Source organism: Heloderma suspectum, chromosome 7, assembly GCF_057233095.1.
Source record: "Heloderma suspectum isolate Gila_16-S chromosome 7, 16-S_ref, whole genome shotgun sequence".
Taxonomy (NCBI): Eukaryota; Metazoa; Chordata; class Lepidosauria; order Squamata; family Helodermatidae; genus Heloderma; species Heloderma suspectum.
The window spans coordinates 46,877,694-46,901,780 of record NC_139464.1 but is presented as its reverse complement, the minus strand read 5'-3'; the positions used below and the strand labels follow the sequence as shown (position 1 = coordinate 46,901,780).

The 24,087-nt window shown below is 45.0% G+C and overlaps 1 pseudogene across 1 annotated transcript in view; it reads right to left on the bottom strand.

Moving 5' to 3' along the window:
- LOC146339704 (cytochrome P450 2D14-like) overlaps positions 1-23,661 on the bottom strand; it is a 28,213-nt pseudogene extending 4,552 nt beyond the window's left edge. The window contains exons 1-7 of the transcript XR_014784565.1: positions 23,415-23,661; positions 22,493-22,664; positions 14,677-14,823; positions 11,206-11,360; positions 9,703-9,874; positions 8,358-8,499; positions 6,577-6,764 (exon numbers count right to left, since the gene is read on the bottom strand). The product of XR_014784565.1 is annotated as a cytochrome P450 2D14-like (transcript). The remainder of the gene's footprint in view (positions 1-6,576; positions 6,765-8,357; positions 8,500-9,702; positions 9,875-11,205; positions 11,361-14,676; positions 14,824-22,492; positions 22,665-23,414) is intronic.
- Positions 23,662-24,087: the final 426 nt, after the last annotated feature.

Below are 24,087 nucleotides of genomic sequence, written 5' to 3'. Positions count from 1 at the left end.
CTTCTAATCTATTCTGGAGGCAACCACGGCTAATCTTTTTCTCAACAGATCTAATAACTACCATTATGGGCAGCCCAGTTAATGCCAGGACGCTCTTTCTACTTTGTGCACACTCATCTTCCCAACACACTAATGGCCGTGGTCGGGCATGCACCTTTAATGGGGTGAGCCATCTTATCCCATCGTGTAATTGCTCAAATCCTTCTCTGATTTATATGGATTTGTTTACCTTCTGCATGTGCACTCTGAAGGCATTGTCCTGGGTGGCACTGACATCAAACCACTGAGAACCACACTCAGTATCATTTGGAGTTGTATCTGACATTAAAGACATTTACAGGTATCACGTAGTATTTAAGAAATCATAAAATGCACACAACAACCTTTCACTGAAATCTAACACCATGACTGGAAAACTCCTCTTGCATGGTGAGGCATGATGGAGCAGATCCAGCAATCATACTGCTCCTCTAGGCTATATGGTCAGGGCCCATCAAGATCAAGGGAAGGGCATACTCACACATGGAAAGAGTTCTAGGCCACCACCTTCGCATCGGCGACTCCATGCTGCGTGAGTTCTGCAGGGGGAAGTCCAAAAGTCAAACTCAGCCTGCCGTACACTGAGCTGACTACAAACACACAGACACACAGTCCACAGCAACGAGAGTTTAAGTCTATGAAAACCCTCACAGTACTTTCTATGGCAAGTCTTTAACAATCCAAAGTTCCAGTCCATGTGCAGAGTGCCTCTCAAAAGCCCAGACGATGATGGAGCCAAACAGAGGAGGCTTCAGGCAATGAAGACAGGATGTTCCCAGCAAAGGCTCCCTGCCTCTGCGTCAGTTCAAAAGGGGAAGGTGTGACCCTTCCAAATCCCCTGACAGACTAGGGCCTTAAGCCGTTCAGCAAGGCTTCTGTCTAAACAGAGTGGCACTGCTCAGCTTTCTATCAGTGTGACGCTTCAACCTGGGCGACTGTTCTGCAAATCCCACTCTACTTCTGTCAGGTTCTCACAGACATCTTCCAAGGCTAAACCAGCGGCAGAAAGGGAGTCGGGTGACTCCCCCTGGCTCCGCTCTGACAACACTGACAGAGATAAGCTCACACAGACTCTGACATTCTAAAAACTGAATAGGCCTAAGCCCTTCCAGGCTACTTCTAGTCAAATCTTGGCTATAACTGCATCACTGAAGCTGGCCCTTTACATTCTTTTCGCTCTCATAGCGCCTCTTCACTCTAAAACTTTTACTCCCCTCCCCTCACACTTTTTTGGCTTGGTTGCTCGGACATTGCTGAGGGGAAGCGACTGTCTAACTAGGGAGCTCGTAAACACATTGCCAGTGCTTTTGAGCTTTCAATGGGTCTAGCTGGAAATCGAAATCTAAGATATTTCAGACACATTAAAAACAATAAAACCATCTCTTTTGCAAGGGGAAATGGAGAGACCTACATTGGCTGTCATTCTCAAAGCTTTCCACATGGCTTTACAGACTATAATCGGCTATGTTCCCCTTTCTTTTGCAAAAGTAAACTTACAGTTACAGGGCAGTTTTGAACTACACGGCTCTAACAGCAAGGGAGCAATAATTGAATTTTTCAATGCTTCGCAAACGAGGACTAAGGAAACTGAAGCTTGAGTGAGGGGAAAACTTTTGGGGCTATCCATCACTAGGTGGGCTAGCCAGGGATTCACAACATGACACCCCCCTTCTTCTTTCTCTCCCTCAACCTGGCACACAGAAACAAAGTGCCGAAACTCAGGACACTGCAGGGAGATGGGGATTGCTTTGTACCCTTGAAAGACCAGGTCCGCAGCCTGGGGGTCATTTTGGACTCCCAGCTGTCCATGGAGGCTCAGGTGTCAGCTGTGAGCCAGACAGCGCTGTATCAACTCCATCTGATACAGCGGCTGCGCCCCTTCCTTCCCGACCATCTGCTCCCATCGGTAGTACATGCCCTGGTCTCCTCTCGTTTAGACTACTGTAATGCGCTCTACGTGGGGTTACCCTTGAAGACGGTTCGGAAGCTGCAGCTGGTACAGAATGCGGCGGCTCGCCTGATTAAAGGTAGCCACCGGCGAGATCACATCACTCCAGTGCTGAAGGAGTTGCACTGGTTACCAGTTGTTTTCCGGGCCAAATTCAAGGTGTTGGTTTTGACCTTTAAAACCCTATACGGCTCTGGCCCAGCCTATCTTAAGGAGCGCCTCCAGCAGCACCAGACAGGCCGCTTAACAAGATCAGCCTCGGATGGCTTTCTCTCTGTCCCATCAGCCAGGACAGCTAGACTGGTGGGGACGAGGGAGAGGGCCTTTTCTGTGGTGGCCCCCACTCTGTGGAACTCCCTCCCTAGGGAACTCCGCCATGCCCCCTCTTTAATGAGCTTCCGTCGTGCATTAAAAACGTGGTTGTTCAGGCAGGCATTTGGGGTGGGTTAGGGTATTTTAGAAAATGTTTTTACTGTAGAATTTTATTGTTTTAAACTGTTTTATTGTATGTTGTACATCGCCCAGAGTGGCTGGGTGACCAGCCAGATGGGCGATTAATAAATTTAATAATAATAATAATAATAATAATAATAATAATAATAATACTTGCATTCTTTGCACAGCCATCAATCTTTAGGAGGCGGTGGCGGGTGATTTGCAGGGCTTGAAAGTAAAGCTTCACAGTTTTTATCTGTAAATCCCAGGTTTGAAACAAGACATGATGAGGACAGGGCTACTGAATCTTTGCCTTGTCAGGGGCAACAAATCACTCAGGTCGGCTTTTTTCCGCTGGGGTCATCAAAAAGGAAAACCGTCTTAGTTTGCAGTGGTAACATAATTTACAGCGTCAGCCAGCTGGCTGTGCAGGCCTCGGTGTCTTTGAAGACAGCAATTATGATACCTTCTTTTCCTCTAAACCAGGTTGGGTCTCCGAGCTTATGGGGTTTGTTGCAGCTTGCAGGAGCATGGTAGTAATGTTTTTGGCTTAGCCAGGAACACATGCTACCCGGTTTCTCAATCTCTTCAGCGCACACGCTCAGGCAGTCCGACCCTGGACACCCAAATCAGTGAGATTTCTTTATTGCAGGGAATCCCACAGCAAAAGCTTAATGGTTACACTCTTCAGAAATCATGTAGCTGATGGTCAGTAGCTATAGGCTTATGAAATTCTAGAACAGTCCAAGCTAAACGCTGTTACCGTGACTGAGATCTTCAGCGTGGTTGCTCTGCTTCATTCTGCCTTGAGACCATCCTCTGGCGCACTTTCCACTCTAGGAGGGGTCTAGCCCATGCCCTGGGTGCTGATTCTTCACCTTTACTCCATTCCTCGTCTTCATCTTCTGGGTCTTCATCTTCAGTTTCCACTTCTTAGGGATTTCATCCAGTTGGGCAAGGTAATGATGTTGCACACCTCAGCACTCTGTGGGCATTTCTTCCGAGCTCGGTGTATCAGTTTAACCAACGGCTACTTCTTCAGCCTCATGCTCCCATGCCTCTTTGAATTAACATCTTCAAATCTTGCTCTTTTCCCAGCCTGTCCTTGAGCTTTTCTGCTGTTTTCTCTCTCCATTCTGACTCCTTCTGCCTGACAGTTTGCAATGCTGTCAGCACAAACCATGCCAGAGTTCCTGCACCCTGCACCTCCTTAGCTGACCACTTTTCCAGCTGCAGAGATTCCAACGCAGTTTCCAGAGCCATTGGCGTGCAGTCCTGGGCATGCTCTCAGTCCGCTCAGCACTACCAATTGCTTTGCGACTGGACCCCACAGCTCCAACTGTGGACAGCCCGGGAATCGGCTTTGCACGCCGACAACCACATCCTCCTTTCCTTTGAATCTGAACATATTAGTTATCTCAGTACCCTGCTCGCTGTGCCAATTGTATGTCCTGGCCGTGGGCAGCTAAGGTTTGGAGGTGCCGAGATAATAAGCCAGACCCAGGTTTGCTTACAAGGAGACTTTATTGAGTACTTTCAGCACACAGGTGTATCCAGTGGTTGGATCAGACAGCTTCTCTGAACCCAGAGCCAAAGGGTGCAATGGGTTTTATACCATACATGTTAGCAGTGAGACAGCATGACAGCAGCAAGCATTCATTCACGTTCATCCCCAGCATAGACTAACAGTACTTGTTCAGAAGGAAAACAATCAGAACTTTCCCAGCACAGCCGCCTGTAATTCAGCATAAACATAGCCTCACTTCTCAGGCACATCCTAGGCCCTATAAGATAATAGCCTTCGTTAGCATGGAATGTGCTGAGGCCGTGCTATCAACCTTTGACTCATCTCACAAGCTCAGAGGCCCACTAGCAAGGAAATTGCACCAATAATGAATCTAAGTCAAGCATTATGGATCTCTAGGCCCCTCTAAAACTACAGGTGACTTGGTTACAGGCCTGGGGCCAATACAACCACCTGTATGTTCGACCCTTGCCCTTCATTGCTTATCACATCAAACAAGAAAGGGATATCTGGCTGGGTCCAGGAGGTTGTAAATTCCTCCTTGAGAGAGGGAGTGGTGCTGGCTTCTTTAAAAGAGGCAGTAATTAGGCCAGTCCTGAAAAAGCCTAACCTGGACACAGAGGACATTAAGAACTATAGGCCAGTGGCCAACATCCCCTTCCTGGGCAAGGTCATGGCAGGACAACTCCAGGCACTCTTGAAGGAAACAGATTATCTAGATCCATTTCAGTCAGGCTTCAGGCCTGGTTTTGGAATGGGAACTACCTTGGTCACCCTGTGGGATGATCTTTGCCAGGAGCGGGTTGGGGGAATGTGACCCTGTTGATTCTTCTGGATATCTCAGCAGTTTTTGATGCCATCAACTACGGTATCCTTCTGGATAGGTTGTCTCGGCTGGGAGTTGAAGGCACTGCGCTGCATTGGTTCTGCTCCTACTTGGATGGCCGATTCCAGAAGGGGGAATTATTGCTCTGTGCCTTGGCAGCTATGCCATGGGGTTCCAGAAGGCTCTTTTTTTTTATCCCCCATGCTGTTTAACATCTACATGAACCCACTGGGGGAGGCCATTGAGAGGTCCATCCCCAACCTGGTGCACTCTGGATATTTTGAACTACAACTCCAAGCATTCCTGACCATTGCCCAAGCTGGCTGGGGCTGATGGGAGTTGATGTCCAAAACATCTGGAGAGCACTGGGTTAGAGGAAGGTTTCCACCTGCTGGTCAAGGGCTGTGTACCCTAAGGATCCATGTTTCAATGCCAATTTAGCTGAAAGATTAACTACCAGCTTGTAGGCTGGGGCTTCAGGCATAGACTATATGAAGCCTGAGACTGAAGTGTAAAGTCCTGTCACTGAGGAAGCCATCAAAGACTTAGCAGCCTCCAAAACGTGTGGTAGCTTCCGTCTGCAAGAGCAGCCATTTTGGAAAAATGGTAGTCTCTGAGCTATAGCCCAAACAGACCAGCACAAAAGGCGAACCATTCAAGCACTATAACAAATAAAATGCAAACATATAGTTTAGGAAGACTGGCGAAACTAAGGGGGAATGGTTAAAAACCCCCAAACATGAATGTTTTTGTCTACCCTAGAGCAAAGTTTCCCAAAGCTACCACAATGATGGAAGAGAACTGTGAGGCAAGACAGGAACCATGCTCTTGGGTGTGACTGGAGGGCAGCACTCCCACAAAGACTCTGGCTGAGCTGCAGAACCTACCTAAACGGAGCTCCGTGAGTGGCAAAACCCACCTCTGAGACTCCACAAAGACATGAAGACTTGGAAGGGCTTCCCGTGCTTGCCCCAGAGCAGTGAGATCATTCTGCTTTGGGTTTCTGGCAATTGCAGTTCTACTCTACATGGTTTCTGTATTAAACACTGAAGGGTGTGCTACTGTACATGTATCCAGGGTGGCTGAAACGCTATTAGGATGCCATGTACGTGCCTCCGTGCTTCATTTAGCAGTGATGGTGGTTGGTAGCATAGGAGCAGCAACGCAGACTGCATCGCCAGTGCAACATCTTGGGTTAATTTGTGACGCTGGTGCACTGCAGGTTGCGGCAGGCCTGGTGCCGTGCTTGCTGCACAGCTACAATTGCTCCCCCTTCAAAATGCATGTTAACTGGTACTGAAGTTCCCTGAATCAGATGGCCAACTCGTTCAGGTTTGCTTTTGAAGCGAAAAAAATGTCATGCACTTTAATTCTATTGGTATTGTATCTTCCTTTCCAAAATATTTGCACATTAGCTCAGTTTCACCGTTTTCCTAAAACACTTGGAAGGTTTCAGAGTCTCTTTTTCAACTGGCATGTAGGTAGACTAGATAAACTACCCCAATATGAATTCTAGCAAGTGTTTCTACTATGCAGTCATGAGATCCAGTTGAGTCCATTAGTGCTAACTCTGGTTAACTGGGAGCATCAAGTCCTTTCATGTGGTCCTTTCTGTTATTAACCTTTTAGCAACAGTGGGGTGGATCCAGACATAGGCATGCTTAGAGTGGACCTACTGAAATCAATGGGACAAGTGAGTTATGGGTAACTTAAGTCCCATTAATTACAATAGGTCTATTCTAAGTATGACTACGTCTAGATCCAAAGTGTGATTTTCTAAAAAATATTTTTCAGGGACTGTACCTTAGGGGTGACAAACCCGCCAACTTCAGTATCTCTGTGTGTCATTAAAGGTAACAAAACAGGTAAAATATCAGCAAAACGTTGAATTTCATGGGCCACAGCATTGGTATAAGGCAGGTTCGGCTGGTCCTCCATCGTGGGTGATTTCACTCTGCCAATCACTTTATCAATTTCTTCATGGACTCTCTCTGAAAATATTAATTTAGAATGATTAGGCTGCAATCACTATGTTCAGTTATAATCTGAGTAGACACATGTAGGCCTGTGCTGTTAATGTATTTCATATGTATCCCACCCTTCTTCCAAGCAGCTTGGAGGGGTGTTTTTTCTAGGCTCCCAGCAATCCTGGCCAATGTGAGTTTTATGTCTGAGCAGGGGTTTGAAGCTGGGTGTCCCACATTCAAGCCTACCCATTCTACCAAACTTGATCTCAGAAAGGAGAAAGATGGACCAACAGCACACAGTAAGTCTCAAAAAGACAAAACTTTGTCACTACAATTCAGATGCGGCATTCAGAACAAAATCCTCAAAACACAGAGCATCAAAAATGGTGCATTCAGAACTTGGAACCCACATTCTAGACTGAGTGTTTTCCTCGGATCTTCCCACTTTACCAGGGGTAGGTAACTTATGGCCCTCCAGCTGCTTTGCCCTAGAACTCCCATAATCCCCCATCCTTGGCTTGTTTACTAGGCCTGATGGGAGTTGTAGGGCGAAACATCTGGAGGGCCACAGATGGCTCAGCCCTGCACCATACATTTCCCTGCCCTCTAGAACATTTTGATAAACTTTCTCTCTTCTGCCATCCCAGTTCTCCACATGTCAATGAGCCCCTGCTGAAAATATGTTTCAGTGTTCACCCTGTCAGCACTAGAGATGTGAAGACCCTGGAAAAAAGCAGAAAATGTGAGGGATGAAACCCTTTTTTTTTCCTGTTTCACCAAGGCCTTTATTCAATGTTTCCAATTTTTCTTTCTTCCTTCCCAATCCCCTTTCCTTTTTGTGTTGTGTCTTTTAGATTATAAGATTAGATTGGAACTGTTTTATTTTTTTACCTTTATAAGACACTTTTTGGCTAAAGGGCAGGATAGGGGAGGGAAGGTTACAGCAGCTGGGATTGTTTAGCTTGGAAAAACGGCGAGTCAGGGGAGACACGATATTGGTGTACAAAATTATGCACAGTATGGAGAATGTGGATAGGAAGACATTTTTCTCCCTCTCTCGTAATACTAGAACTGGGGTCATCCCATGGAGCTGATGGGTGGGAGATTCAGGACAGATAAAAGGAAGGACTTCTTCACACAGCCCATAGTCAAACTATGGAATTCACTACCACAAAACACAGTGATGGCCACCAGTTTGGATGGCTTTAAAAGGGGGTTAGACAACTTCCTGGAGGAGAAGGCTATCAGTGGCTACCAGTCTTGATGGCTCTATGCTACCTCCAGTGTCAGAGGCAGTACGCCTACATATGCCAGTTGCTGGGGAACATGGGTGGCAAGGTGCAGTTTCACTCCTGTCCTGCTGGTGGGTTTCCTGTGGCAGCTGGTTAGCCACTGTGTGAACAGAATGCTGAACTAGATGGGCCCTTGGCCTGATCCAGCAAGGCTCTTCTTATGTCTTTTTCTGTTTGTGTCAGACTGCAGTCTATCCCGTTGACTCTGTATGAACCTGGATTTATGATATAATGGTAGGTGGAGTTTTAAGAGGATTAGGTAAGGCATTCAATGAGTAAAACCTGTGAGGCATCCCTCCAAGTCCCCCAAATGCTGATCACTTACTCTGAATGTCAGGATAAATGGCCATGTCCAGAATCCCCCATAATATGTTTAAAGAAGTGGTTTGAGTGCCAGCCCCAAGCAGGTCGAAAAGAACATTAATAAGGTTTTGCTCATTAAAACTGCTCTCTGGATTCCCTTTAGCCTAAAGGAAAGAGAAGATATTGGGAAGAAGTAGCACTATGCATTAGTGATCATTGTTCCTGTTATCCGTAAACTGCAAGATATACTGGAGCAAAGAAAAGGCAAATAATAAAGAATGCCCCAAGATTCATGGAAGACATACACATTACAGAAAGCACATGGCTGCTGCTGCATTTAGAATGCCTCCCTCTATCACGTCTAAGGCAACTTACCTCTTGTTCTAGTATCATTACACTTCACTCCCCCTGCTCTACAGCTTTGGCTGTCACTGGCCAGGCATGTGGAAACAGTCTACTTAACAAGTGCCATGAGGTACCACAGCTGAGTGCACGGTGCATGTTCAAAAGCAGAACAAGGCCTGCATTTGTATTGCTCAGGATGCATGGGCCTTTGCACTTGGATGATTCAGCCTCCAAGGCTACTGCTAGTAATACTGATAGGGGGTAGAGAAGAACTTCCCTCCTCCACACCATGGCTTTGCTAAAGCCTGTGGTGCTGCTGACACAAGCCAAGAATGTCACTGACTGAATCTGACACATGAGGCCTCTCCTCTGGCCAGTCAAAGTGAACTGCAGAAGTAGGACCAGCCACAATCATTCATAGCGTCCTAAGGAGTCTGGGGAGCCCTTCTGAAACTCTTGCCTGAATTCTGCAGGGCTGAGCTCCCAAATAAATTCTGAGTTCCGCCTGGGTCATGTTTAGTGGCAACCAGGGCCAGGTTTGAGAGTGTTGGTCTGGGAGCCCAGAGATCTGGGTTCTAGTCCCCACTCGGGCATGGAAGCTCACTGGGTGACTTTGGGCCAGTCACAGACTCTCAGACCAACCCACCTCACAGGTTGTTGTTGTGAGGATAAAATGGAGGAGGAGGATTGTGTACGCCGCCTTGGGTTCCTTCAGGAGGAGAAAAGGCGGGACATAAATGCAATACATAAATAAAAAAAATAGAAAATGACCTCCAGTAGCACCAACCTGGTGGGCCACATTTAAGAGATTGCTGGGTACTGGGCATGAGCAGCAGTGGGGTCAAGCAGCAGTGCTGAAAGGTGCAGCAACATCAGCCACGCAGCACCACTCTCAGCATCGCTGGGTCCTGCAGTTTTACTGGCGCAGCATAGGTGACAAAAGTTCTTCCATCACTAATCTGTTGAAATCCCAAAACTACAAAAATATTACCAAGGTTCTGTGTCTATAAATATCTTCATACCTTTTCTATCTCCTCCAGAAATGCATCTGTCAAATCTCTTGGAAAGGCCGGGTCTCTGGTTTTCTTATGTTCATTCACAATCCCCCTTATAATAGCACTAACATCATCATAGTTTCTGAACTTTACGATGAGGTCCAGGAATATAGGACAACCAGGCTCCTGCAGCCATAAGCTGGTATTGCAGTAATAAAAGAAGAAAGAAACACGGATATGTTCTAATATACAAGGGCAGCATTTATCAGGCATTTCACTTGATATGAAATTACATTCTGATACAAACATCCTAACCAGCCACCTTTTCACACTCACGGGGAGAGCCCTCTTTCTCAGTTTCATCCCCATTCCTCCCACTCGTTCCCTGATGTGGTAGTCTAAGAACTGAAATGGTTAGCTTTTGTTCTGCTCCTATACCTCAAGTTTCATTAATTTAAAAAAAAAAACCCTTCCATTCAAGACAAATAATGCAAATGATTTAAAAAAAAATGAAAGGGAAGGTTAAGTCATAAACAGAACATGAAAAACCTTAACAATCCTCTGCTGACAGTGGCGCCAACTCCTTGCCGTTTTATTTGTTGTTGCTTTTATGTGTGTTTTCAGTTAGTGAGAAAGCTTAAAAATTGTAATTCGGAATTCCAACAAAATACTCAAAAAGTCAATGGTGAATATGCCAACTGCTTCAAAGAAACCCAGATTGCACTTCTAGTGTTTTTGAAGGGTGAGACCTCTTCTCCAGTATGCATTTATTGCAATTTCACAGCAAATGCAATTTGTAGTTGAAGATGGTGTGGGGGGAAAGGGGCTTAACCTTTTCCTTTATTACAGGCTTCTGCTCACAATGACCCACCCAAGCTGCTCCTTGTTATCATTCAATTCACAGACCAATATGCAGCATACCAAGCATGCTTGATCAGAAAAAAAAAAAAATCTGGATGTGTCTCATAAAAAAATGGGGATTACCGGTTTTATTTCAGTGGTTATTATTTTGTGTACCACTTTGAACATTTCCAAATTGGAAAATAGTGTTCACATTTTAAGATTAAGAAAAAGAAGAATCCAAAACATTATGAAGAAATTGTCTAACTGAAGGAAGGCAAGCAAAAGAGAAACCATAGGAAATGAAGTGTTCTTCTGTTCTTTACTTGAAATAAAATTTCACATATTCTAGAATGGATTATCAGGACTGGAGTTCTCACCCTCCCTTCCCTGAAACTGAAACTCAGGGCTGAGATTCATGTGCCATTTAGCGTAACTAGCTCAGTATGACACAAGGCCCCTGAAAGCTTTTCTAAAGAACCAGGTCTCAACCATACACTGAAAAGTGGCCAAAGGTCGAGTCTGATAGGCCTCCTTGCTGAAGGTGTTCCATAATTTATTTATTTATTTATTTATTTCTATACCGCCCAATAGCCGAAGCGCAACCAAAAAACTCCTGCCTTGCATGATCACTCACCAAACCTCAAATCACAATTTCCCTTTGATGTACAATCAAATTCATGAAGGTACCTGGGGCAGAAGTCTGGTTAGTTCCTTCATGATCTCATCAGTCAAATGTATTAGTTTCCATGAGGTCTCATCACAGTATTCAAAGCGATCACCAAATGTTACAGTGCTTATAATATTACTAACTGTCCTGATTATTCGGGGGTCAAAGAAAGAACCTGTATGAGATACAAGAACCACCAGCAGATTAGAGGTGTGCCCTCATTATATATGGCCGACTTCTCATTCAGCAAGCATTATATAAGCATGGTCTAGGCAAGAAAAGTCCAGTCAAGAAAGCATTCTCACTTTGATGCCCTTCAAACACAAACATATATATTTTCCATAATGTGGTCCCATATTCTGCAACTAGAGGAGCAGTGCCAATCATGTGGATCCCCTATGTTCTTTCTAAATTCAATCAACACAGTAAATCAATATATTAAAAATAGAAACCAATAAAGATAACAAAGACCCAAAAGCAGCCTACAAAAGCCGTGCCAAGCGTGGAAATTGGGAGGCTCACCTCTTCACATATGGAATAAGGTGTGCCACCTAGAAACTACTCACCCCTCCAAAAAGTAGGACTATGGATCCGGTTTTACATTACAACCTGTTCAGGTTTGGAAAGAAGTGCTCTGGCCAAGAAAGGAAAACCCCAAACACAGAAATATCAATACTCATTCTGTGTGGGTTGTGTGTGCTTGAATAAACAACAGCAGATGCCCTCGAGGGGTGCTGGGAGGAACCCAGGTTTCATATACATCAGTGGAAACGGGGAAGTTATGGCTCTTTGCTTTCTGAGTTTCTTTGGAAAACCTCAGATTTCACTAGCGCCTTGCACACAAGCCAGCAGGCCAAACTGCCTGGGCTTTGGGGGGTGCAGTGCCCTCAAGGGGGGCTGGGAGAGGCCAAGGTGCCATGCACATGTGTGGAATCAGGGAGAAGTTACAGCTCTTTGCCTGGAGAGTTTCTTTGGAAAATCTCAGATTTTAACCCGCCTAGCACAAAACCCAAAATGTCTGAAATTTTGCAGGTGGCCTCCTCTCCAGGGGGGTGGAGAGGTCCCCAATTTTCATGCTTGTATCCTAAAAACTGAAAAAGTTATGACCGCTTGTGTTTTCCCATGCAAGTCAATGGGAAAACACCAAAACCATGCGATCCGGATATCTGAATCTCACTTCAGATTCAGATCCGAGTAGGATCAGAGGGGGTCTGAATTGGTCTGAGGCAGAGTGGGGTCACTTCAGATGATCCAAAGCGGCATCCAAAGCAGATCTGGGGGTCCGTGCACAGGCCTACTATAAATATGTGGGAGCTTTCGCTATAGCACAGGTAATCAACCACATAGTATGGGGTAATTGTAGGTCATATACTATGAGGGTTCACCTCTAGGTTCCACCAATCCTTTGTCATGTCACTCAGATCTGAGAAGGACCTGAAAAAGAACCAACCCAAATGCCACCGATACTGTTCCATGGTGAAGAATTCAAAATAGCTCAGATTCCAGACTCCAGAACATGCAGGAATTGCCTCCAATATTTTATGTGTGGGATGGGCTATGGGTCTGCTGAAACATCCTGAGATTCTCTATGCCCTACCCTAGTGCACCAATTCCATTGCTGCTACCCATACAAGCAAGGCAGGGGGATCATGGAGGAAGGAAAAATTAGTTACAGTCTCAGGACTTCTCCACATGGGGCTTTTATCCTGTGACTGAGATTGAAACTCATGGAAGTTTGTGGGTCCTTTACATTACATCGTCAACCTCCAGCGCCTCTCTCGTGCTTTCCAAGCATTTACATGGCTTAATTTGAAAGAGAAATAATATAGTAACAAAAAGATCCATTTTCAATCTGTTTCCATTTGTCCCTGAAAAGAGGAAGTCCTGCAATAAGAAGAGCTAGACAACACTGCCATCTAGTGGCTGTATAAATGAAATGTGGGAAAAGGGGGGGGAAGGGAAGCACATGTGAAGAGCTGATCTTAATCCTGCAAAGAATCTGGAAGCAGAAGCCCCGGTAAAAGCATGGGACAAAAAGCCTCTGTGTGGAGAAGCCCTCAGCCTCAGGCAGTGACTAAGACATCCTCATGGAAGAGGAGGTGCCAGAGAGTTTGGGTGAGTATCATTTGTCAGCTCAGCCTGGGGAGGAACACGTAGCCCAGACTCTACATGCAGGCTCTGGAACCGCCTGATCTGGAACTTCCTCCACAAGAACACTCTCCTCCCAGCTGAAAATACTAGACGAGCGACAGAATGCAAAGCTACAACAAGCAGGCTGCCCCATTACAGATCTCCACTCCTCAGAGAGGAGGAAGAATCCTGGGGAGCCTAATAGGGCTAATGGAGACAGAATGGCACAGTATGGCTTTGGGACTTATAAGAGCACGTTTTCAATTGCCTGGGATGTGTCTTTGGTGCTGCAGATCCAGCCTCTGACGGTGTTGTTCTTCTTGTGTCTGGTCATTATATGATTTCAGATTTGAATAATTTGATGATCTTTCAAAACTGTTAGGTTTGTTGGTATGACCATGTTACTGAAACTTTGCATTTGCTTTAGTTAATCTTCCTTTGGGAGAACTAATAAGGTGTTTGGGGTCAGAGAGACATCTTAAATGATTGTCTTATCTTCACTCCCACAGTGTGTGCTCATTAGTGGCGGTGAGATTTGTAATGCTTTGAAGCTGTTATCCACGTTATTCTTATTTCAAATATCTTATGCTTATATTGGGACTGTGTAACTTCATATTGGGGATTTATATTATATTATGTTTTCCAGTTAATGAAATTGTACACATGAAGTATTGATTTTCTGAAGAAGCTGTTTATGGTGAAACAGGATTGAAACCGGATTCCTGTAATCTGTCTACATTTATAATCATCCAAGTTTCAGCGTTGTACTTTAATGTTCATATGTGTTGTCCTATGCCTTTGAAACCAGTACGTTTCACTCCTAGTCAGTTTATCTTATAAAGTAATCAGTGGAGTTCACACTACATCAGTTTTGATACTGTGCTAGTTTGTTTACCCCTCTTTTGTTGTTACTTATTATATCTACATCTCTCTCAAAAAAACAACAACCAGTTGTATGCTTTTTAGCATTGATTCATTTGGTTTGCATTCAACTGGTGCCCTCGGTTTGTGGTACTGATGGGAGAGCTCCATACCCCTCAGGTGCAAACTAACTAAATGTTGCCAGATTAGTGCCCAAACCAAGTACACAATTTGATTAATGGGAGGCAAATCCAGGAATTTCACCTCTCAAACTATGAACTGTCACAATATCTAAAAATTATCTATATTGCTATTTCCCGCCGTTTCCTTTATTTCAAGATCACTTCATATATGTTGTCTATTTCATACTGTAGACTTCAAGTATGACTGAAGACCAAAATTAGAATTATCCTCCCATATTACCAACAGAGCCACAAGGACTATGCTTGTTCTTCGTATACAAGCTTTCCCGTTGTCCTCAAAACTGAGACAGCATGTACCTTCTTTGGATTTAAAGTCAGAGCATAAATATTCAGCTTCTTCATATACTTTCTTTTCAAATGTTTTCTTCCCCAAGTATTTCAGGGTGGAGACAAAGAATCTCCTCTGCTCCTTCCAACCACTGCTGCATGTTGCAAAGTTTATTCCTAGAGGACATAAAAGACATTACTAACAATTCATTATTTCTCTCTTCATTTAGTTCTGGCTTTGTTAATTTTTGTTCTGATATTTTACAAGGGAGGGTTGGGATAAATATGTCCACAAAAGTTACTAGCTCCCTTACCTGTCCATACCTATATCTGACATCTATGTCCCAAGGAAAGAAAGAGCTAACTCTACAGGGTCTCTGTCTGTTTATCTGAATGTGTCTTACCAAAGGCAATAGGGTCGAAGTCTACTTCAGTGATGCCTGGTGAGCAATGCCCACTGTGGTTGACGGAGCAGAGTAGGGCCCCATCTACAAGGGGCTTTTACTCTGGTTCTACTCCATCCCCAAGTTGATAGTGTCATATAACAAATGCTGTTCTCCATAGCTAGCCTGGCGTTTCTTGCCCTAAATCTGGGTTTTTTTTCAAACTCATTTTGTGTCAGAGCTTCCTGTCACAGTGGCTTCAGTGCTTTTCGGGAGTCTGTGTGACCTCAGCGGGCTTTGGCACAGGCTGGTGGAAGTGGCGCTGATTGACAGAAGAGAAAGTAGTGCGGGGCAGGGGCATGGGGAGAGCAGAGGGGTAAACATCTCTACCCAGAAGTAACTCATTGCCTTCAGTTCCACTCTGCTGAGTACAGGAGCAGTCCTGCTGCTTTGTAACTGCACTGTTGTGAACATGGGTTCAGTCGCTGCCTCCCACTTTAAAGTCAATCGCTTCACAAAGTCTTTCTGTTTGGATTGGTGGAGATAACAGTAGAGTTACCAAATTCTTCTGCTCCTGCAGGAACCCACTAATCAGAAAGGCAAACCAAGATCAGTAAGTTGATCAAGATTGAGCTGCAGCGCCACAACACACAAAAACCACACCCTTAAACCCACATTTGTCCACTCCAGCAGAAATCCATTTATCAGAAAGGCAAACTGAGGGCAGTGAGTGGATGATCATGCATGCAAAGGGGGGGGGGGATTCCCCAGCAACACAACACTCAAAGGTATTACTTTAAGCCCATAGTTTTCTGCTCCTTTGGAAACCCATTAATCAGAAAGGCAAATTGAAGCCAGTAACTTCAAGATCATGAGCACAAGCTGGGGGGAGGGGAGCTGAGCAACACAAGACAACTCACATTTGAACTCACATTTCCCTGCTTCATCAGAAACCCATTGCACAGAAGGGAAAGTGATACTGTTAAAAAAGAAAACAGAAAAGAAAAAAAACAGCAAGAGCCCCCCCCAGCCGATACACAAATTCTTGCCTCATCCGTTCTTCCTTCCTAAGACTACACATCTGCATGCTTATATGAGAATAAGCCTCACTGAACACAGTGTGACTTACTTCTGAGCAGACCTACATAGGATTGCTCTGCATAGATCCCATATCCAAATTTCTTAAACACAGAAAAGAAAAACAAGCGAGCATAGGTCTGAGTGGAAAAGTATACATACACACTGGAGTAGTTAAAGAAATGTCATAAAAACATAAGAACATAGGAAGAGCCATGATGGATCAGACCAAGGGTCCATCTAGTCCAGCATTCTGTTCACACAGTGGCCAACCAGCTGTTGACCAGGAACCCACCAGCAGAGCATGAGCGCAAGAGCACCCTCCCACCCATGTTCCCCAGCAACTAGTGTACATAGGCTCACTGCCTCTGGTACTGGAAGTAGCACATAGCCATCAAGACTAGTAGCCACTGATAACCTTTTCCTCCAGGAATTTGTTTAACCTCTTTTTAAAACCATCCAAATTGGTGGCCATCACTACATCCTGTGGTAGTAAATTCCATAGTTTAACTATGTGCTGTGTGAAGAAGTACTTCCTTTTATCTGTCCTGAATCTCCCACCAATCAGCTTCATGGGATGACCCCCGGTTCTAGTATTTGGAGAGAGGGAGAAAAATGTCTCCCCAGCCACATTCACCACACCGTGCAGAATTTTGTACACCTCTACCGTATCTCCCTTTACTCTCCTTTTTTCCAGGCTAAACAATCCCAGCTGTTGTGACCTTCCCTCATAGGGGAGATGCTCCAGCCCCTTGTTCATTTTAGTTGCCCTTTTCTGCACCTTTTCCAGCTCTACAATATCTTTCTTTAGGTGTGGTGACCAGAACTGTACACAGTATTCCATGTGTGGTCACACCACAGATTTGTATAGGGGCAATATAATACTGGCAGTTTTATTCTCAATACCTTTTCTAATTATGCTTAACGTGGAGTTTGCCTTTTTTACAGCAGCCGCACCCTGGGCTGACATTTTCATCCAGCTGTCCACCACAACCCCAAGATCTCGGTCTTGGTCGGTCCTGCTGCTATCTGCTCTGCTAAGCTGACTGAACTATCTCCCTCCACTTCATAATGTGTATTCCAGCATCTAGAGCAGCGATGAACTGAGTAAAAGCCAGCTGTTGGCACTGTGCATGTGCCAGAAGATGCAGAGCATCCAGGATTGGCAGGGGCATTCCACAGCAGCGCCCCACAAAGTGACACTAACAGCCATGTTTATTCGGAGTGGCTCAAGGGAAGGACCGCAAAGCAGGCGTAGAATTCGGTGCAGCATTTCTCCAAACACCCTCCCTTGGAGTCTTTTAGGGTTACTTCCTTTTCTTTCTTTTTTTAAAGCATGAGCACGGGGGATGAGAGTAGCCAAAACCACAGGGAAGGAGAGGGAGAGAGAGAGGCATTGCAGCCACCACCACCAGCAGGCGGAAACAGCACAGCGACCTCAGGAAGCGAGACCGAGTTACTCCGTTTGTCCATGGCTGTGGGACTCTGGAGGGTGGGAGAGGGAGGGAGGGCTCTAGCTGGGGGGCTCTGGAGGTAGGCAGGAGGTGGGGGGGACGACATTTCTGCTCTTCTCACTCCAAAGGATCAGCTGATGATGATCCATTTACAAACCAGAGTAAATAGTAGTGGTTGGTAAAGTTTTTAGGGATGGTTCAGAACCAGCTTCTATGCTTGGCTAGGGGCTGCTTCGGTTGGATCCTTTGACAGACATTGCCTTTCATTTAGGATCTGAGAAAGAATCGCACTTTGGTTTGTTTTTGAGAGTCAGGGCATCTGTACACGAATCCCCCTACACCTATTTGTCTGAGATTTGGTAGGAGCTACTCTGTGCAAGTTTCATCCAATTCTGACAAAAAGAAAGAAAAAAGTTACAAGTGTTCCTTGCTTTCCAATGATAGCCAATGGGAGGCATGAAAACTTGGATTTCTGAATCAAGGTTTGGACCTGAACTGAAGCAGGCAGCCTCCAAATAGATCCAAGCTGAATCGGGCTGTTTTCCAAATCACCAAACTGTGGTCTGATCCAAATCTTGTGGTCAGTGCACACCATTATTCTCTATGCATGCGTGCATGTGTGTGTGGTAGTCACACAACACACAGAGACTGTCTTTACACTGAAGAAACCCCCCACAGTCCTCCCATTCTGGAGCCTTCCTGCGTTTATCGTAGGCTCCCAGACAGCGGCCACGTGATTGCTGAGAGGGGAAGCTTTTAATTTTCAAGGTTCCATAGAAGTCAGTGAAACAGAGCCATCTAGTGGCTGTTTTAATTGCGTAACATTCCGAGTTAAAAAGATTGTTCATTAGCTCTGGATCTTTTTGAGACAGAATAACCAGGAAATACCTCTAGATGTGCCCTGGAGGTTAATGATGTCATGAAAAGGTCCAGCAAACTTCTGTGAGTAAGCAATGTCTATAGCAGGATAAAAACTCTGTGTGAAGGAGCCCACAAAGAACTCAAGAGACAGACTGAGTTTGGTCAGGGGGAATAGGGAAGGGGTGAATCGAAATAAGTTACCTAATAACAAATAACTCAGATAAGAGGCAATATGCCTCTAATCAGAGGTAGTATGCCTATGTACACCAGTTGCTGGGGAACATGGGCAGAAGGGCGCCATTGCACCTGTGTCCTGCTTGTGGATTCCCAGTTGACAGCTGGTTGGCCACTGTGTGAACAGGATGCTGGACTACATGGTCTGGTCTGATTCAGCATGGCTTTTTTTATGTACTCAATGTCTTTCCATCCACAGCTGAAACCCTGAGTCCTTTCCATGACTCCTTTCACCCCTGTAACGGCCCTTTGGGCCAAAGGCCATTATAGGGCTGAAGGGCATGGTTAATATTGGGGGCATGTCGGGGGTTGTGACCTGCTCAGCTTGCCGCCTAGTGGTAGGTTCCGCTCAACAGGCAACGCACAACAGATTCAGGTACCTTCACAAGAGGTTTCATTATTTCTACAATACATGAGAAAACACTAACTTCTGTGGAGCTGCGTGGCACGCTGTCTCAGTTCCAAGGCCAACACTACAAGAGAGATGGGGAGAGGTTCCACTTGGGCCTCCTGCGAGAGCTGGAAATAGCTAGATAGATCTGTCTCTGTCTCAACAACCTGTTCCCACCCTTAATGAATGGCACTGCTGCTAGAATCAAGTTCACAGCCCCATCTGCATTTCCCTGAAACACCAGCAGCACTGGACCGCACTGCACAGCGGTCATACTCTCCAACACACATCCCTCCACAAAATGGCAATAGCAATACTGGGCTATTTTGCAGGACTCAGGCAATCCACACTTTCTCAGCCACAACCTGCCTCCAGCAACATGGGTATAATGATGATGAACGTTATCTGCACACTGTTACGAATTATATTTTAATTTACATGGACATGCACATCACATACATGTAAACCAAACATATACCTGAGGGATCTTTTGGCGTTGAACTCTGGGTGCTGAGGAAAACCTGATACTGCCCCAAAGTTGAGGGAGTCAGAGACCACAACAAGGTCTTTAAAAGCAATTATTTGATTTATTAAAGAGGAATTTAAAATGAATTAAAATAACACATCAGGGGAATTAGACCTATACATACATTTGAGGAATTAGAATCATACAGTAACACTCAGAAGGTTAGAGACAAGCATTTAAAGTCAATAGCGAAGTACACTGGGATGCATAGGAAATTGTGTGTGTGTGTGTGTGTGTGTGTGTATTTGTATTTGTATGTGTAGAAAGGGGGAGAAAGTAGGGGGGAGAAGGAACTTTTCAGCTTGATATTTTGACTAGGGGAGAAACTGACTCTTTGGGGGAGTTATGAGAGAGTTTAGAGGAGGGGTGAGAGCAAAGGCAGGGTTTGGGGGAGAAAGTGGATGGAGAAAGAGCTAAAGCCTAGGAGTTTTGGAGTTTGGTATTGGGTGGAATATTAGGAAAAGGGAAGAAAAGAGAGAAGGGGAAGAAAAGATGATGCAAAGATTTACCTCTCCTTATCTGCTGGCTCGTGAAGTGATAGGAAGCTCTGTTGAGTTCCTTCTCTGGGAAAGAAGGGGAGAAAGAAGGGAGGAAAGGGGGGGGGTTACTCTCCTGAGCAGAAGGGATGGAAGGGGTCCTCTTTCCTTCTTTCCCTCCCTGCTTGTTTTATGAATTTGGGTTGCTGTCTTTATCCTTTTTCTCTCAGGATATAATAATCAGAATAAAACAAAACAAGTCTAAGATTAATAAAGGATGTTGGAAAATGGATTTTAGGTGTCAGACATTAAGGGAAGAAAGAAGACAATGGGATTCTCTTTCTTTCCTGATGTGAGGAAAGGATGGGAGTTGATGGATGCATATCTCCGGCTTTCACAGGTCCAGGTAAGCAAGACAGCCAAGGGGATTTTGGTGATAGTCTTAAGCAAAAGTGACAAAAGTCATGTAGGCATGCTTGCTTACACAATATTGGGTTTCTTACAGCTTTAAAAGGCATTGAATTCTTTATTTTTCTTTCTATTTGGCTTAAACAGAAAGGTCAGAAATCAGCATAAAATATTTTCATGGTGGGGGCTTCTGTAGTTGTTGTCCTGAGGCAAGATCTGAAATTTGCAAGTGTTAACTGATTCAATTAAGGCAATTAGAGCACAGTGGCTGGCCAGAAAGTTTATGCAAGAAGTCTGCATCTCTTCTTGGGCTGTGCAAGGCCTTAACATCCTATGGGACCTGCTTTTCTGCCCTTCTCCAGGATCAATAAAACTTCGTCCCCGTCTAGATACAGGCCACATTTTCCCAGATCAGCAGAATCTGGGGCTCTTCGTAACAGCACAGTCAAGTTATTTTTTTTTTAATGTTTATAAACTCAGGAAAAAGTATTAACAAGACTTGAGTTAGAAAGATCATGAACTCCTGCCTTTGCTGCTACCTTTTGTTTTTTGGTAGGCACACTGTAGCCCAAACCCAGCTGCAGGAAACTCCTGGATTTTTAAATGGTTTTATTTTTATGAGGCTGCAATTACTTCCTAACAGGAAAGACTCCCCAAAGGGTTAACACACACAGAAGGGTTAACACACCCAGATTGTGGGTGTGTTAACCATTGCTGTGACTTCATTCATTGGGTAAAAACACTAAAAGGTCAGAGGAGGGATAGTTTCTCACAAAATTAATAGGCAGAATAGTGGCTGCGCACTTGCCTCATGAGAGCCAGTGTGGCGTAGTGGCTAGAGTGCTGGACTGGGAGCTGAAAGATCCAGGTTCTAGTCCCCACTCAGCCATGGAAGCTGGGTGGCTGATTAACTTACTGCACATGAGTCACAATGCCTAGCAGGCATTGTCTCTGAAAACCGGTAAACTTCCTTTGAAGGAAGGTTGCGGCCCCTTGACTCAGCGCTGCACAATATACTGACCAAAGCTTACATCATGAGCAAAGGGCCGGATGTGTCTGATCTTGTCTGATCTTGTAAGCTAAGCAGGGCCAGCCCTGGTTAGTACTTGGGTGGGAGACCACCTGGGAATCAGGCTTCCTGCCCTGAGCTGGGGGTTGGACTCTATGGTCTTGTAGGCCCCTTCCAACCCTATGATTCTAGGATTCTATGTGCTTTGTTTACTTGTTTGTATAAATACCAAAGTTGCCTATTGTTCTGGGCTGGGTCCCGAGGGGCCACGATGGCAACTCTTGACTGCACCACACCTTAGTGTTCTGGTAATAAACATCTGCTCACACAAAAGTCGGTGTTTGTCCTCTGGCCGAGCCTGGCAGAAGGGTAAAATTCTAGAACAGAACTCAGCAGAGGCTCCCATCACTTCTGTGCGTCTGACCCTGCTTCTGGACTGTACCTGACTGATTTACTGTGTTTGATCTCTTGCTTGTTACCTTTACTCCTGCTGTTGCCTGATCCTCATTGTCTGCCTGCCTGCGTTCTGACTTCTGCCTGGTTTTAGACCACCTTTGTCATGGCCACTGGCTAACCACCTGTAGGCTTGAGTGTTTGCTGACTCCGCTGCATTCAGAGTTTGCTACAGCCAACACAGGACACCTTCCTCTTCTGTCAGACATTTGGCAGCATATGATGCAGTTTTAATTAGCGTCTGCATTTTTCTTATGGATTGTTCAAAAATTGTCTGTGTGTGCGCTGTCTGTCTGTTTATATGTTTGTATGTAAAGGGGGTTTTATACTATGTATAATGTATTTAATGGTTTTTAATCTTCCAAAACTGCCCAGAAAGCTTCACCTATTAGACAGTATAGAAATGGAATGAATGAATGCATGATGTTGCTACATATGTGCATATAAATATCAAGTTGCTCTAACAGTAATTATTGATTGTGCTGCTACAGCAACAGCATTATATATATATATGTGTGTGTGTGTGTGTGTGTGTGTGTGTAGTCCACTCTATCTGCACAGCAGCAACACTTGCCTTCACAATTCTTTCCACGACCGATTAGTTTCAGCAGTGGAACTGGTGGTCGGTCAGTGAAGTCTTCAGCTTTTTGTCCCAGTACCTCTTTTATCAGCTTGAACCCACTCAGTATGACACAATTTGTCCAGCCAGCCTGGAATGAGATGGCTGGTCCAAACTTTTTTTCCAGCTATGATACATAACAAGTAAACAGAGGAAATTAGTCTGACAGCTAGAGGGAAAATACAACAAAAACAGAGAGCCCAGAATGGTGCAGACTAATATGTCTGGATGCATTTAAAGCTTAAAGTTCTTCATTAAAAATTTTTTTTTCTCAAAAGTCATTTTCTACAACAAAATTGTTGCTATGTTAATTGAGGATTTCAATATTAAGGAGGTTATGTTCTCTACATTAACACCTGAGTGTGTTATTTAATGACAGATTAAAAAAAATAAGGTAAGTGCTACTACTTTACTCCCCCTTCCGCTCCCTCTGTCACCGTGAGTACAGTTGCTGTAGGCCAGGGGTAGGTAACCCTCAACACCCCTGGACACCTTTCTTGGTGCCCACGCAGGTGCCTTTCCCTTCCTCTTACAAAAACTAATAGCCTTCCTAACTGGCAGCTGGGATGGCTTCAAAGCCATAATAAAACTGTTTATTATTGTTCAGTAGAGACACTTTTGCTATGGTTTGCCCTCCGACCCACCCCTCTATCACAATGCTATGGTAATAAGACATGATAATCTGTGCTTTTCTGAGCAACTCTTAAAAGATATGGGCATTTCTCAGGATCTGCCTAAACCTACTGTTCTATAACACACAGCGCTCTCCTAGCTGGTCCAACCATAACCTAAGAGGTTTAATAGATTCCACTGGTAGAAATGGTGCAATGTTTTCATGATGTGCAGTACTTTCAGAGCTGGGAGAGGCAGTACTTACACGTAGAACAACTTTATGTGGTTTCTTTACATCAAGTTCCAGCAAGTTCCCAAGGAAAGGCAGAGGAGCAGGTCCCGGTGGACAGCGGCTACATCTCTTCCTCCGCTTCACATAATCGAGCAGCAGAGCCGAGACTATGAGAGAAATGGCCAGTGTTGTGGGGTTATTCCAGCAGGATGAGACCAGGGTCCACAGCCCAGAGATGGAAGCTGGGATCACAACCATTAGAGTCATCCTCTTCCCTCCACTTCCTTCTTTCTTTCCTTCCTTCCTTCCTTCCTTCCTTCCTTCCTTCCTTCCTTCCTCACTAATTCTTGTTCTGCAGATTGCAGCTGTTCCAGCTTCTATTGCTCTTTCCAATTCTCCTTCCTTCTCTTTTCTCCTCTGCTTCAAGTCACTGCAGGAATGGGACCCACTGTTAATATTGTTTCTTCAACAGGCATGCTAGCGCTTTACCACTGTAACTGAGCAGTAATTGCACACAGACATAAATTAATGCCAAATATGGGATAAGGGAGCAATCCTATGGCCGCTAGTCAGCAGCTAGATGGCCATGGGTTACGTCGGTTTCCGCGAACGCGCTCCGAGGTCAGTTCCCTGCTGAGAACAGACCTTTCCTCCCTCCCGTGCTGCTTAGCAGGCAACTCAGAATGGCCCCATGCTCCACACTCGG